Raw genomic sequence first — 13,073 nt, forward strand, 5'->3', positions numbered from 1 at the left:
TGTGTGTGTGTGTGTGTGTGTGTGTGTGTGTGTGTGTGTGTGTGTGTACATGAGGGACCTTAAGTCAGATTCTGCTTAGGGGTAGTGAACAAGCACCTCAGGAGACCTCTTAGAAGGAATTTGTATTTCTCAGGATTATATGAGTGGGGAGAGAGAAGAGTGATTGGGTTGTGAAGGATTCTGGAAGAGAGGATTGAGCATGACATAGGTTAAAAGATGAGATACTGGGGTGGCTAGGTGGCACAGTGAACAGAACACCAGCCTTGGAGTCAGGAGGACCTGAGTTCAAATCCGACCTCAGACACTTAACACAAAAACTAGCCATGTGACCTTGGACTGGTTACTTAAACTCAATTACACTCCAAGAAAAAAAAAAAAAAGATGAGATACTGATCTTACTATAAGTACCTGGTGAATATATAGGATTGTAATGGGAATGTAAATTTTTTAAGATCTTCCCTGCCCCTAGGCTAAAGTGCACCTGGAGCCTGGGGTGGGAGGCTTGTTTTTCAGTAGATACTTTTTGATTGGCCAGTAAGTCCAGAAGGTTGTTACATTCTCTGAGCCGGGAGAAGGCTATATAAACCCTGACTTGAGGCTTTGTTTTGGGGCTTACTTTGAGAAGTGTTCTGTGATTTGATCAGATGAGACTCTGGGAAGCGGTCGTTGAGAGCCCCCTGGCTCTGAAAAACCCAGATGTTGATTTGGTATGGATGTAATGGTTGGACAGTTTGGAAACCTGTCTACTTGATCTGTTTCTCTGTCTTGATAATTCTGTCTGCATACTCTGAAGTTTGGGGTGCTGACCTTTTTCCCCTGAACTAGGTAAAACAATACATATTTGACTGATTAAAATAAGCTTGTTAACCCCTTTTGAGTTGCTTTCCTTTAACAAAGCAGATCTAAGAACCTGTGTTGGCAGCCACCCTGGGGATGCTGGGGTGCTTGCTGATACAAGGACCCAGACTCTTGTCCCAGGATACAGAGGGACTTCTATTACAGCCCCCTGCCTCCTCCAGTTAGTATTTGTGGGAGTGAGGCTGAAGAAGTAATTAAGTGAAAATTTAAAAGACTTTTCTTTAATTTGTATTCACTTCTAAGTACTGTCTCACTCCAGTAATGTATTCCATGCATATATGTTTGTTCTATCTGATTGAATATGGCATCAGGGTTCTTAAGAATTCAAATCAATTCCAATGACTGTATTGTTAATGTATTTTTGCTTAATGGAAAGATCTTTCCCATACATTAGTAGTGCCATGTGACCTGCTTGAGTCACATGGAAGCCTGAGTCACATGAGTCTGTTGTGGGAGAAGCTTGTTGAATGGGTGGAGCAGGAAGGTATGGACAGGAAGGGTGGAGCAGAGCTGAAAGGAAGTTGGTTTCAGATCAGTTAGAACCTGAGGGATAGAAAGAATGCAGGCAAGCAGACAGCTAGGACTGTGAGTGTTTGTTTGTGGGAAGACCAGAGCAGGGGAAGGCTTTGGGATGGTCTTGCCCTCAGCAGTTATTGTGGGTAGATTTATTTGTTGCTATGATGGATTTGGATTACTGGTGTTTGGATTTGGCTTTCTAGTGTCTGAATAAATGTTTTGCTTCTGTCTTCTATATAGAGAGTCTGTTATATTTTGCAATTCAGGACCTATGCCAGCATATTCATAGTCACCATCAGTGTTGTAATTATTGTTTTGGCGAGAAAATCACCAATGGCAATTTCAGAGGAATGATAGTGATGCATGCCACCTACCTCCTGAAAGACAGGTGATGAGCTCAAGGGTCAGAATGAAACTTATCTTTTGACATGGCCATTGAAGGAATCTGTTTAGTTTGACTTCATGTTTGCTTGTTCTGAATTAGGGTTTCCCCCCCTCATTGTGTGTGTTGGTGGGGATGGCAATGGGAGAGAAAGAAAATTGTATAAAATAAAATGTATAAGAAGAAAACATTTTTCTTGAGTTGGAAAGTACACAAGGGATCCAGATGATGTTTCATCCATCTTGAACAATGTGCCTTTGGGGGTTCTGATGACTTAGGTGACTTTGTTTTCATATCTCTATTCATCTTGCATACCCTGGAGAAAAATCAGATGTCTTTAACTGTATAGATAGCTGCCTTAGACAGAATAAACTGAAGGGATAGATGACAATGTTTGTATCCTCAGGCCAGGGAAAGATGCATCCTTAACTACACCTCTTATGACCTTCCTCCATTGTCAAGTCTGTTGTCACCAAAAATCAACATACTGTCAGGCTATAGCAATGGGTTCCCAATAAGGAACAAATGAAAGTGAGGCAAGAGTCCTTAGGGGGAGACATTTTGAAGGAGAGTGTCAACAGGGATTCTCTTCTGGACTGCACATGACCTTGAAGGGATCTTACAAAAAAGAGTTAAGTTCCAGCAAAACTGTAAACAGCTGTATTCAAATTATTCTTATAAGATATGTCTACTGGAAATATGACTACTTTGTAAGTGTGGGTCAATGTACTCTGCTGTAAAGGCTGTTTCCATGGTTTATGGGTGAGGAATAAAATCTAGGAAAACATGATAAGATGAAGAAGCTTACACAGATCTTTAAAAAAAAACCTTGAATACATCACAATTACCAAAAAGCTTTTCACTGTTTTATTTTATTTTAAATTTTATTTTATTCTGAACTTAATAATAAACAAGCATTTCTATAACGTGGTAGAGTAGGAAAAAAAGATGATTATACATGAAACTGCAAATCTCTTATGTATACCTTGCTATTTAAATATATATATGTATATATATATATGTGTGTGTGTGTATATATATATATATATTATAAAGTTATCATGTAACTTTTAGTTCTTTCTCTGAATTTAGATAATGTCTTCCTTCATATGTTTTCTGTAGTTAATTTGGGTATTTTTTAAATGAAATCTTTATTTGTACTCTACTGTGGAATAAATATACCTCTCCACTGAGCCAAAACAATAGGCAAAGTAACAGGGTCATAAGATGAATTCTGTTAGGATGGCTCCTCCTGTTATTATTGTCCATAACTAAGTGTAAAGCCAAACAGGAGCAGCTCTCCAGAGGACTGCTCCTTTGAATAACTTTAAGTTTCTGATCACATAGTATAGTGAACTCTCTATTTATTCAGCAGTAAACTAAAGCAAAACGTTCACAGAAAACAAAGTACAGCATTCACAACAATATAACATAATAACTTATAACTAAAGTGACCACACAGTTTTAACAAAAGATATCATTCAGTAAGTCCTTAATTCAATCATCCTTAAGAAGCAATCCTCCTTAAGGGATACAAAGTACAAAGGTCAAAGTTTTCCCACCCCTAGGTCACATTATCTTAATCTCCTCAGTCAGAAAATCTTCTTCCTTCTTGATTGGAGATTAGTTTCCAATCATCCATAAGGGGTACAAGGTACAAAGTGCAAAGTTCTCCCACCCCTAGGCCACAGTAAATCACAACCTTCTTAGTCAGCACTAAGCACCCAAGGAGAGGTCTTTTCATTTTGGCTCAGGGCCAGTTCCCAAACTTCATGGTTGCCTTCCATGGTTCCAGCTCTTGCCTGAATCTACCCAACTGTCACCTGGATTCTCAGGAAGACAGCGCTTAGCTCCTCATTCAGCTCCTGGTCCACTTCCTTGTCCAGTTCCTCCTCCAGTTCTCATTTCATATTGAAGCTCACCGTGTCCAGTCAACCTCGAGTCCTTCACAGTTTCTGTTTCTGGGAAGACAAAACTTAACAGAGCCAAAATAACATTCAAGCACATTGATGGCATTATCATCAATTCACTGTCTGCCTGTGAAATCAACACAGACCCACAAACAAGGTCTGATAACTCAACCAGACCCACAAAGACCTAAGAAATCAACACAAATTGTCAGTATAGTCCCAGGGCCTCTGAAACTCTTCTCTAGGACTTCTGTAAACAGACAACAAGAAAATCCTCTTTCAGAGCTTCCAGTAAAGTCCCAGGGCTTCTGTACAAATTATTACAAACACAAATCAGCACAGAGTGCCAACCACCTTGAGTGTTCCCTTCTCAGATCTCCCTCTGAGTTTGTGCTTCTGCTTTTATATGGTCATTAGCTCCTCCCTGTTTTGCCCACTTCTTATGTCCTTTCTGTTCCTGTCTTTGGCAAGTTGCTCCCACTGTGGGTTTCACAAGTTCTGTTTCTTAACAGAGATTTGATATAATCATGGCAAGATTCAACTGAAACAAGGCCCTAAGTACTTGTTTGCTTGCCATTACACCAAGAAGCTAGTTTCAGAAGAAATCTGAACATTAACCAAATATACGGTCATACAGGAAACACGTTCCTTTCCTGGCAACTTCTCTCATGCTTTAGGAGAAAATGTGGAACTTTCTGTACTAATCTCCTGTGAGGTCATCTCTACAGCATGTGCTAGTAGCTGGGGCACAGGCATTGGTTAAAAGCTCCCACTTGTTGTTTGTATGGTCTTGGATGAGCCTTTTTTTTTTTTTAACATTTCTGGTTCTCAGTCCCTCATTTGGAAAATGTGGTGACCTGACTTGATAGATTTTCAAGTCCCTTCAACCTCTAGATCTGTTATTTTAAGATGCTAAGGGAAAATTTGGGGCAGCTAGGTGGCAAAGTAGATAGAGTGTGGGGCCTACAGTAAGGAAGACTCATCTTCCCTGAGTTCACATCCCACTTCAGAAACTTAGTGACAGTGTGACCTTGGACAAATCACTTAAACCTATTTGCATCTCCTCATCTGTAAATTGACCTGGAGAAGGAAATGGCAAACCACTACAGTATCTTTGCCAAGAAAAGTCCAAATGGGGTCATGAAGAATCAAAAATGACTGAAAAATATCTGAACAATAACAAGGGAAAATATGGAATTAATCCCTTAATTGGTTTCCCCTGTTATCCTTTATTTAGTAACTAGATTCTGTTAGTTTTTATTTCTAAGAAAATCATAGAATTTTAGAACTAAATTGGACCTTAGAGATTATTTTTTTAGTGAACATCCTTGTGTTACAGATAGTGAATCAGGCAACTCTTATTTATACTTACTATGTGCCAGACATTGTGCTAAGCAGTGAGGACACAAAGAAAGATAATAAACAGTACCTACTCTCAAGGAAGTCAAAGTACACTAGAGACAGCATGCAAATAACATTTAAAAGTAAGGTTTCTCTCTTTGTCTCTCTGTGTCTGTATCTCTGCCTCTGTCCTTCTAACCTGATAAATTAAGGATAACCTCAGAGGGATTCACTAAGAGTAAGGAGATCAGAAAAAGCTTCTTGCAGAAGGTGAAATTTTATCCTTGACTTGAAAGAAACCAGGGAATCAAAGATATGGAGATATGTAGGGAGAGAATTCCAGGCATGGGGGATAATGAGTGAAAGTTTTTGGCTTAATAGTTTTGGAGAAATAATTAAGAAGCCAGTGTGGCTAGGTCTCAAAGTGCATGGAGCTGAGCAAAGAAGGTGTTGTTTGCGCTTTATTCTTGAAGAGCAAGGTGTAAGAAGACTATAAAGGTATGAAGAAGCTTATCAAAGCATAGTGATTTGTCCAGGGTCACAGGGCTGGTTAGTGGTAAATCCAGGCCTTGAACCTAGGTTTTTTGACTCCTAATTCAGGCCTCTTTCCACCTAATAGAATTTCATGATTGCTGTTAAGTCTATTATTGTCCACTTTAACCAAGAGTGAATTACAAATATATTGAAACTCTTGATTGCCCTGCAAAACAAATATATAATTGTACAGAAGTATAACTTGGCCTATGAGTTGAAGTTTAATTTCTTATTTCAGAGATATGTGAAGAAATATGAATGGTAACTGAAAACTACCTAGTCATAATTTAGACCATTTTACCATTTTATCAAGCTAATTTAAATGCATATTAATATGAGTACATGTCAATGCATAAGATCAATTTGTATTGATTATTTACGAAAGGAACTGTAAATTGTGCTTAAAACCCTGTTTGTTTTTGGTTGTGGTAGGCAATGCAAATAAAGAGTGAACAATTATCCTTTTACTACATGAGCTTAAACTCTCCAACACCTGTTCCCACTTTACCTTTTTGGACCAACAAATTGACCTTTTGTTAATTTCTGGGCAGATCACTCAATTCCTCCTTTACAGAGATAGCTCCTTGAAGTCAGTGATAATCACTTAATTTGTGATCAGACTTGAATGTTGCTTTCCCCTCCTGACTGTCACAGTTTAACTAAGTTCCTGTCTCTTCTAAACTCAATAGATGAGTGTTGGTGAGATGTTAATTTAGGAAACATGGCTTGCAATCTGTGGTGCAACAAAAACAGCTGGCATTGCTGCTGTTCATTTTTCTTGGCAGATGGACATATAGAGAATTAGAGATGGGGAAATTCATCTCAGCCTTGGCAGCTATTTCCCACAGAAACATTCTATTGCCAGACACTGCTTATACACACCATCAGAGATGACTACCACATTGTAGTTCAGTAAAAGAACTCCCTACAACTGTTTGTATCTTCTCAGCCCAAATAACTGAGAAACATTTAACATGGTTAAATACCTGACCAAACATGGAGGCCTAAATCTGGATGGGATCGATGAGTGTAAACCTCTAATTTTATAGATGAGGGAAATGAAGGTTCACAAATGTCAAGTGACTTACTGAGTGAGAATGACTAGAATTCTTTTATTATTTTTTCATTACGCAAATGCTATATTAACTTCTGATTTACATCATTCATATATGCCAGATTTTGAGTTACAAATTTTCTCCCTGTTTTTCTCCTACCCACTGCCCACAATAGCAGTCCAAAGGAATATCCCCTCCTCCAGTCTGCTCTCTCCCATAGCTTCTCCCATACCCCCTTTGACTTTTCCAGTAGGGCAGGTGGATCTCTGTGTCCCAGTGCCTGTATAACTTATTTTCCAATTACATGTAAAATAGTATTAATAAAAGTATATATATATATATATATATATATATATGTGTGTGTGTGTGTGTGTGTGTGTGTGTGTGTGTGTGTGTGTGAGTGTGTGTGTGTTTAAGCATTTGATTTTAAAACTTTGAATTCCAGATTCATTCCCTTCCTCCCTTGTCACCCACACTTACTGGGAAGATAAGCAATTCAGTATAGGTTGTACATGTGTAGCTAATCTGAAACATTACCATAGTAGATATATTGTAAAAGACTGACTATAGTTCCCTCCCTCCTATCCCACCTCCCGCTTATTCTATTCTCTACTTTGATCCCATCTCTTTTCAAAAGTGGGTGCTTCCAACTTGGCTCTGCCCCCCCACCTGCCCTCCCTTCCATCATCTCCCCTTTTATCCCCTTCTCCCCTACTCTCTTGTAGGGTAAGATACCCTATTTAGTGTGCATGTCATTCCCTCCCCAAGCCAAATTCTAAAAGGATGAGGTTGACCCATTCCCATTTTCCTTCCTATTCTTCCCCTCCATTGCAACCATTTTCCCTTGTCTCTTCTATATGACATAGTTTACTTCATTTTGTCTCTCCCCATCTCCTCTCATTATATTCCCCTCTCACCTCATGATTTCACCTTTTATGTATCATCCAATTCTATTAAATTGGTCCTGTGCCCTCTATCTATGTATACCTGTAAACATATATACACACATTCACATATGTATTCATATGCCCATATACCCCCTGATATAGAAATATATACTGAGAAAAAGTTTCATCAGTTACAGTTATCATTTTTCCATGTAGGAATGTTAATAGTTCAACTTTGATAAGTTCCTTATTATTTCTTCTTCTTGTTTAGCATGCTTCTCTTGCTCCTTGTGTTTGAATGAAAAATTTTCTATTAAACTCTGGTTTTTTAATCAAGAGTGCTTGAAAGTCCTCTATTCCAATGAATGACCATATTTTGCCCTAAACATGATACTCAATTTTGCTGGGTAAGTGATTCTTGGTTTTAATTCCAGCTACTTTGACCTCCAGAATATCACATTCCAGACCCTTCCATCCCTCAGTGTAGAAGCTGCCAGATACTGAGTTATCCTGATTGTGTTTCCACAATATTCAAATTGTTTCTTCTTGGCTGTTTGCAATATTCTCATCTTGATCTGGGAATTTCAGAAACTGGCTATAATATTCCTAGGAGTTTTCTTTTGTGGATCTTTTTCAGGGGGTGATCAGTGAATTCTTTCAACCTCTATTTTGCCCTCTGGTTCTAAAACATCAGGGCAGTTTTCCTTGAGAATTTCTTGAAGGATGATTTCTAGGTTCTATCTTTGATCGTGGCTTTCAGGTAGTCCAATAATTTTTAAATTATCTCTCCTGGATCTATTTTTCAGTTAAGTGGTTTTTCCAATCAGATATTTCACATTGTCTTCTATTCTTTAATTTTTTTGGATCTGTTCAACAGCATCTTGTTTTCTCATAAAGTCATTAGCTTCCATTTGCTCCAATCTAATTCTGAAGGAATGATTCTCCTCAGTGAGCTTTTGAGATTCATTGCCCATCTGGCAAGTACAGCTTTTTAATGCATTCTTTTCCTCATTGCCTTTTTGAGCCTCATTTGCCATTTGGGTTAGTCTGTTTTTTAAGGTGTTTTTTCCTCATCAGTTTGTTGATTCTCATTTCATAATTTTCTTTCATCATTCTCTATTCTCTTCCCAATTTTTCATCCACTTCTCTTAACTTGATTTTCAAAATCCTTTCTAAGGTCTTCTATGGCTGTTATCAGCTCATATTTTTCTTGGAAGCTTTTGGTTCCGAAGTTCTGAGTTTGCTGTCTTCCTCCTGATCCATGCTTTAATCCTTTTTGTCCCCAACATAGGAGTCTAATGTTGCATTTCTCTGTTCACTTTGCTTCCCTATTTTGCTCATGTTGCCACTCAATCTCTTGACTTTTGTGCTTTTTCCAGAGTAGGACTCTGCTAACAGACAATGGAGATTTATCCCAAACGCTGGGGTTTTCTCAGCTGCCAAAGGTATTAGTGGGGTGCCTTCTCTGAAGCCTTCACACTCTCTGGCAAGCTGGTCACAGACCCTAGGACCTCCACCCTAGGTCACAATCCAGATTCAAGCAGGTTAAAACAAGAGCGATTATCCCTCAGACTGGTCCCTTGGTCCCCTTACACTCTGAAGGCCAGGAGCTGAAGCTGATATGTGGTGGTGGCTGCTCCAGCAGCTGCTTACCCCAGGAGCAAAAGGCGATGTACTCTCATCTACTGGGTCCCAAAGTCCACACTGCACTGACCTCTCACTTTTTCCTTGCCATCTATGTGTTAATAATTCTAGATTGCCACAGCTGCTGGTGATTGGGAGTCCCTCTAGCTGGTGGTTGGTCATGTACGCCCCTGGGGCTAAAACCTTGGTGTGGGGCTGGGTTTAGCTCCCAGATAGCTGCATTGGCCGATTCCTGCCAGCCTGCCGGGCTTTCCTCAGCAGAAGATTAGTTTCTCTGTCATTTTGCATATTCTGTAGCTCCAAAGTTTGTTTAGAGTCCCCTTTGACTTGAATTGGAGGTGGTGGGAGCCAGGGCCACAAGAAGGACCTGTTTCTACTCCGATTTCTTGACTCTGTCTCCTGTGTGTGTGTGTGTGTGTGTGTGTGTGTGTGTGTGTGTGTGTGACTGGATTTCTTTCACAGAAAATGAATGAAAGGGAAAATTAGAATCTAGGTCTTTTGATCCTTATTTTTTACTTTGTCTCAGGTGTAACTTTTAAGGAAATATACTTGATTCATGATATCCACAGGTCTTTTTAGTGTGGATTAGATAAGAATTTAATAATTATCTAAATGAAGATGCCAGCCCCCAAACATTTCTAACACCATATAGAGAAAATTTGGCCTTTTAATAATGGTTTATTCCCTAGTACATGTCATATGGATAATAAAAGGAAATATAGCTCTCAGTCCCTGTCTCTCTATTTTTCTACACACACACACACACACACACACACACATGCATACATACACACACATTTACATATATAGGTACATATTCAAGCAGCAAGTCATTACAAACTGGTATTGATGTTAATATATATGATATATATGTGTGTGTACATATATACATACACATCATGTATATGTATATTATATATACATACATACCATATGTGTATATTATATATAATACACATCACATATATATATTGCATATGTATGTATTTATATGTGTGTATATACACATAGTTATCCCTAGTAAAAAGAGACTGGACCTGCAATATTTTATTGGTATATTGTGAGAGTAATGGAATATAAAGATCCCCCTGTATTGCCTTGGTTTTCAAATTGATGGTGTTAAAACCCAGAGCTTGTTAATTCCACTTGTGGAATGGACTTGTTGACGTGAAAAGAGAGGGCTGAACTGGGAGGAGCTGGTGTCTAAATTTGGAGAGACACAAGAGAGAGGGAGAAGAACTTTTTGGAAGCAGCACCCTTTGGAAGGCAGAGAGAGACTGAGAGGATTGCTGAGGGCCACTTTGAATTGCCCAGGACTTTGAGAGCTGCCACCCAGAGCTGCCAAGGACTGAGGATACATGGCTGTTATGCTGGTACTTTGTCTGTCTGTTTTGATGTTGTTTTGCCAGATTTGTCCACTGGTGAAGGACAGTGCTGTTGTTGCAGAAGGCTTGGAAACTTGCTATTGGTTCAGAGCTCCAGAGACTGTTCTGCAGACAGAGAGTGAATACTGTCCACTGGTGAAGTACAGTCCTGTTGTTGCAGAGGATTTGGAACCTTGCTGTTGGTTCAGAAGCCTTGAAGAAGGATTTTCTTGTTGTATGTTTACAGAAATCCTGGAAGGGGGTTTTGCTAATGTTTTCAGGGGTCCTAGGACTGTTCTGCAGACAGAGAATGAATTAATGAAGAGACTGGCAATGTATCTTGTGGCCTTGCTAAGCTTTGTCCCCCCAGGAACAGAGATTGCTGAGAACTTGCCTCCTGTCAAGATGAAGAAAAGACCTCCATTTGGGTATTAAGTGCTGTGCTTAAATTTGTTGTAACTCTGGGGTAGATTCAATTGTGATCCAGGGGTGGGGAACTTATGACCTTTTTGTGTTCTATGATTGAACAAATGAATGTACTTTCCTTATGATTGGAAACTAATCTCCATTTGAGAAGAGGGGCTTTGTGATGGACTAAATGAAGGTACAGCCTAGGGGTGGAGTACTATTTAGAACAGGCACTTTGTAATTGATTAAATGAATGTAATGTCCTGGGGTGGGGTAGTACTTGATTAAATCAGGTAGTACTTGGAGATTATTGAATCACACTTAGTAAATGCTGTATTTTGAATGATGTCATATTTTATTCTTCTCTGTTCTTAATTTTTCACTGAATAAAATGGAGAGCACCTATACTGGTATTTTGAGCCTTGGGAAGTTGCCTTTCCTTGGCATTACATCTATGTACTTCCAGAATGAAGAAACTTCCTTTACCTGTGTAGGCCAATACCTTTTCTACAACTTATAATCTTAGAGAGAGTTGCCTAGAATACTGAGCGCAGACACAAATGAGCATCTTGGTAGAATTACCTATTCTGAGAAACCACAAACCAAGAGTATTAAAATAAGCTGCATTTCTTCACATTTGCCTATATAAAAATATAAGTGAACACAATTCAATGGATTCCTGCAACTTGAATATTTTTCTCATTTAACAAGACTATTTTTGTTTTTCAATTTAACAAACATTTGTTAAGTAAGACACCATTCTAAGTGGGGTAGAGATATCAGGATGGAAAGTGTCACAGCACTTGCTTTTAACGTACTTGTACTGTAATAGGGGAAATAAAATGTTCAAAATAGTACAAGATTGAATACGATAAAGACAAAGCAGAGGTCTTTATGAAGTGTAATTAGAAAATTTAAGGCAAACAATCTCATTTTCAGCTACAAGTTAAGAACATGATGTTTGCTTCCAGTGCTCTTGTCTTCCTTTGGTCTTCTAAGTGAATTTCTGCCAGCTGATCTCAGGCATGTTTTGAAAGTCATATATGAAAATGTTGAATTGCAATGGGATTCTTACATTGCATGAAACCTACTTTAAAAAGAGAAGCAGTTTTGCTAGTTGTCTATACATTAATTCTAAACATGGTCATGGCATTTAAAACACACACACAGCTATACATATAGAGTTTTATGAAATCCTAGAAAAAATTTAACTGTTTGACTCAACTGTAAGCTTACTTTTATAAAAATCACATCCTAGTTTGTACTTGTTTAGACAGAGCTACAATAAACCTTCAATGAAAGAGTAAAAAGAAAATTTTAAGTGCCCTCCTCTCCTTCCCCTAGAGATACAGAAAATAATTTGACATGAAGTTAGAGAAATTATCTGGTCAATTTCACATTGATCTACAAGGCTGGATCCCAAGTCATAAGGCTTTTCACATCAAACTAACAGCTATTCCAGCAGGAATTTTCACAAAAGCTCATTAACATGTGTGAAATCTTTTTGCATAAGGCAGATTGTGAACAGATTTGTTTAAACAGCTTCATTATCAGATAAGAATGGCCTAAATGTCTTTTCCAAGTTCCTTCTTTTCATCCTGCTGATTCAATCAAGATAGTAGTTTCAATTCCCACTTTGTATACATGAAAATTACCTTTCCAAGTCATCCTGAAGTGTTAAATACATCTCAGGGTATACATAAAAATTTGTATCAGTTTAAAATGACAACCAAGCAATTAAAGCAGCATATCATTTTGACAGAGAAACTAGTGAGGTGGTTCCTATCCTGTATTGTGTCATGGGCTCCTTTTGGAAGTGTGGTAAAGGCTATGGACCCTTCTAAGAATAATGTTTTTAAACTAATAAAATATATTACAAAGAAAATTAAATATATTGAAATTAAGATGTAATTTCCCCCCATCCAAGTTCATGGAGACCCTTAAAATCTATTCAGGGACCTGTGGATTGCAGGTTAAGAACCAGCTTCTAATCTATTTTTATTATTATAAGGACATAAGTGATTCTGATGTGGATTTTGTGGTTATAGAAAAAGCGAATGAAGGGGTGGAGCCAAGATGGCAGAACGGAAGCAGCAACTTTTCTAAGCTCCTCTGTGAATCCTGTCATTAAACTTTAATAAGTGAATCTGAAAGGATTTTGGCGTGTCAGAATC

At 38.4% G+C, this 13,073-nt stretch overlaps 1 pseudogene; it reads right to left on the reverse strand.

Moving 5' to 3' along the window:
• Positions 1–9,289, reverse strand: part of LOC138165578 (cip1-interacting zinc finger protein-like) — a 13,806-nt pseudogene extending 4,517 nt beyond the window's left edge.
• Between the last annotated feature and the right edge of the window lie 3,784 nt (positions 9,290–13,073).

This window comes from Petaurus breviceps, unplaced genomic scaffold, assembly GCF_028583685.1.
Source record: "Petaurus breviceps papuanus isolate PSGF00001 unplaced genomic scaffold, PetGlider_PUasm1.0 213, whole genome shotgun sequence".
Classification (NCBI taxonomy): Eukaryota; Metazoa; Chordata; class Mammalia; order Diprotodontia; family Petauridae; genus Petaurus; species Petaurus breviceps.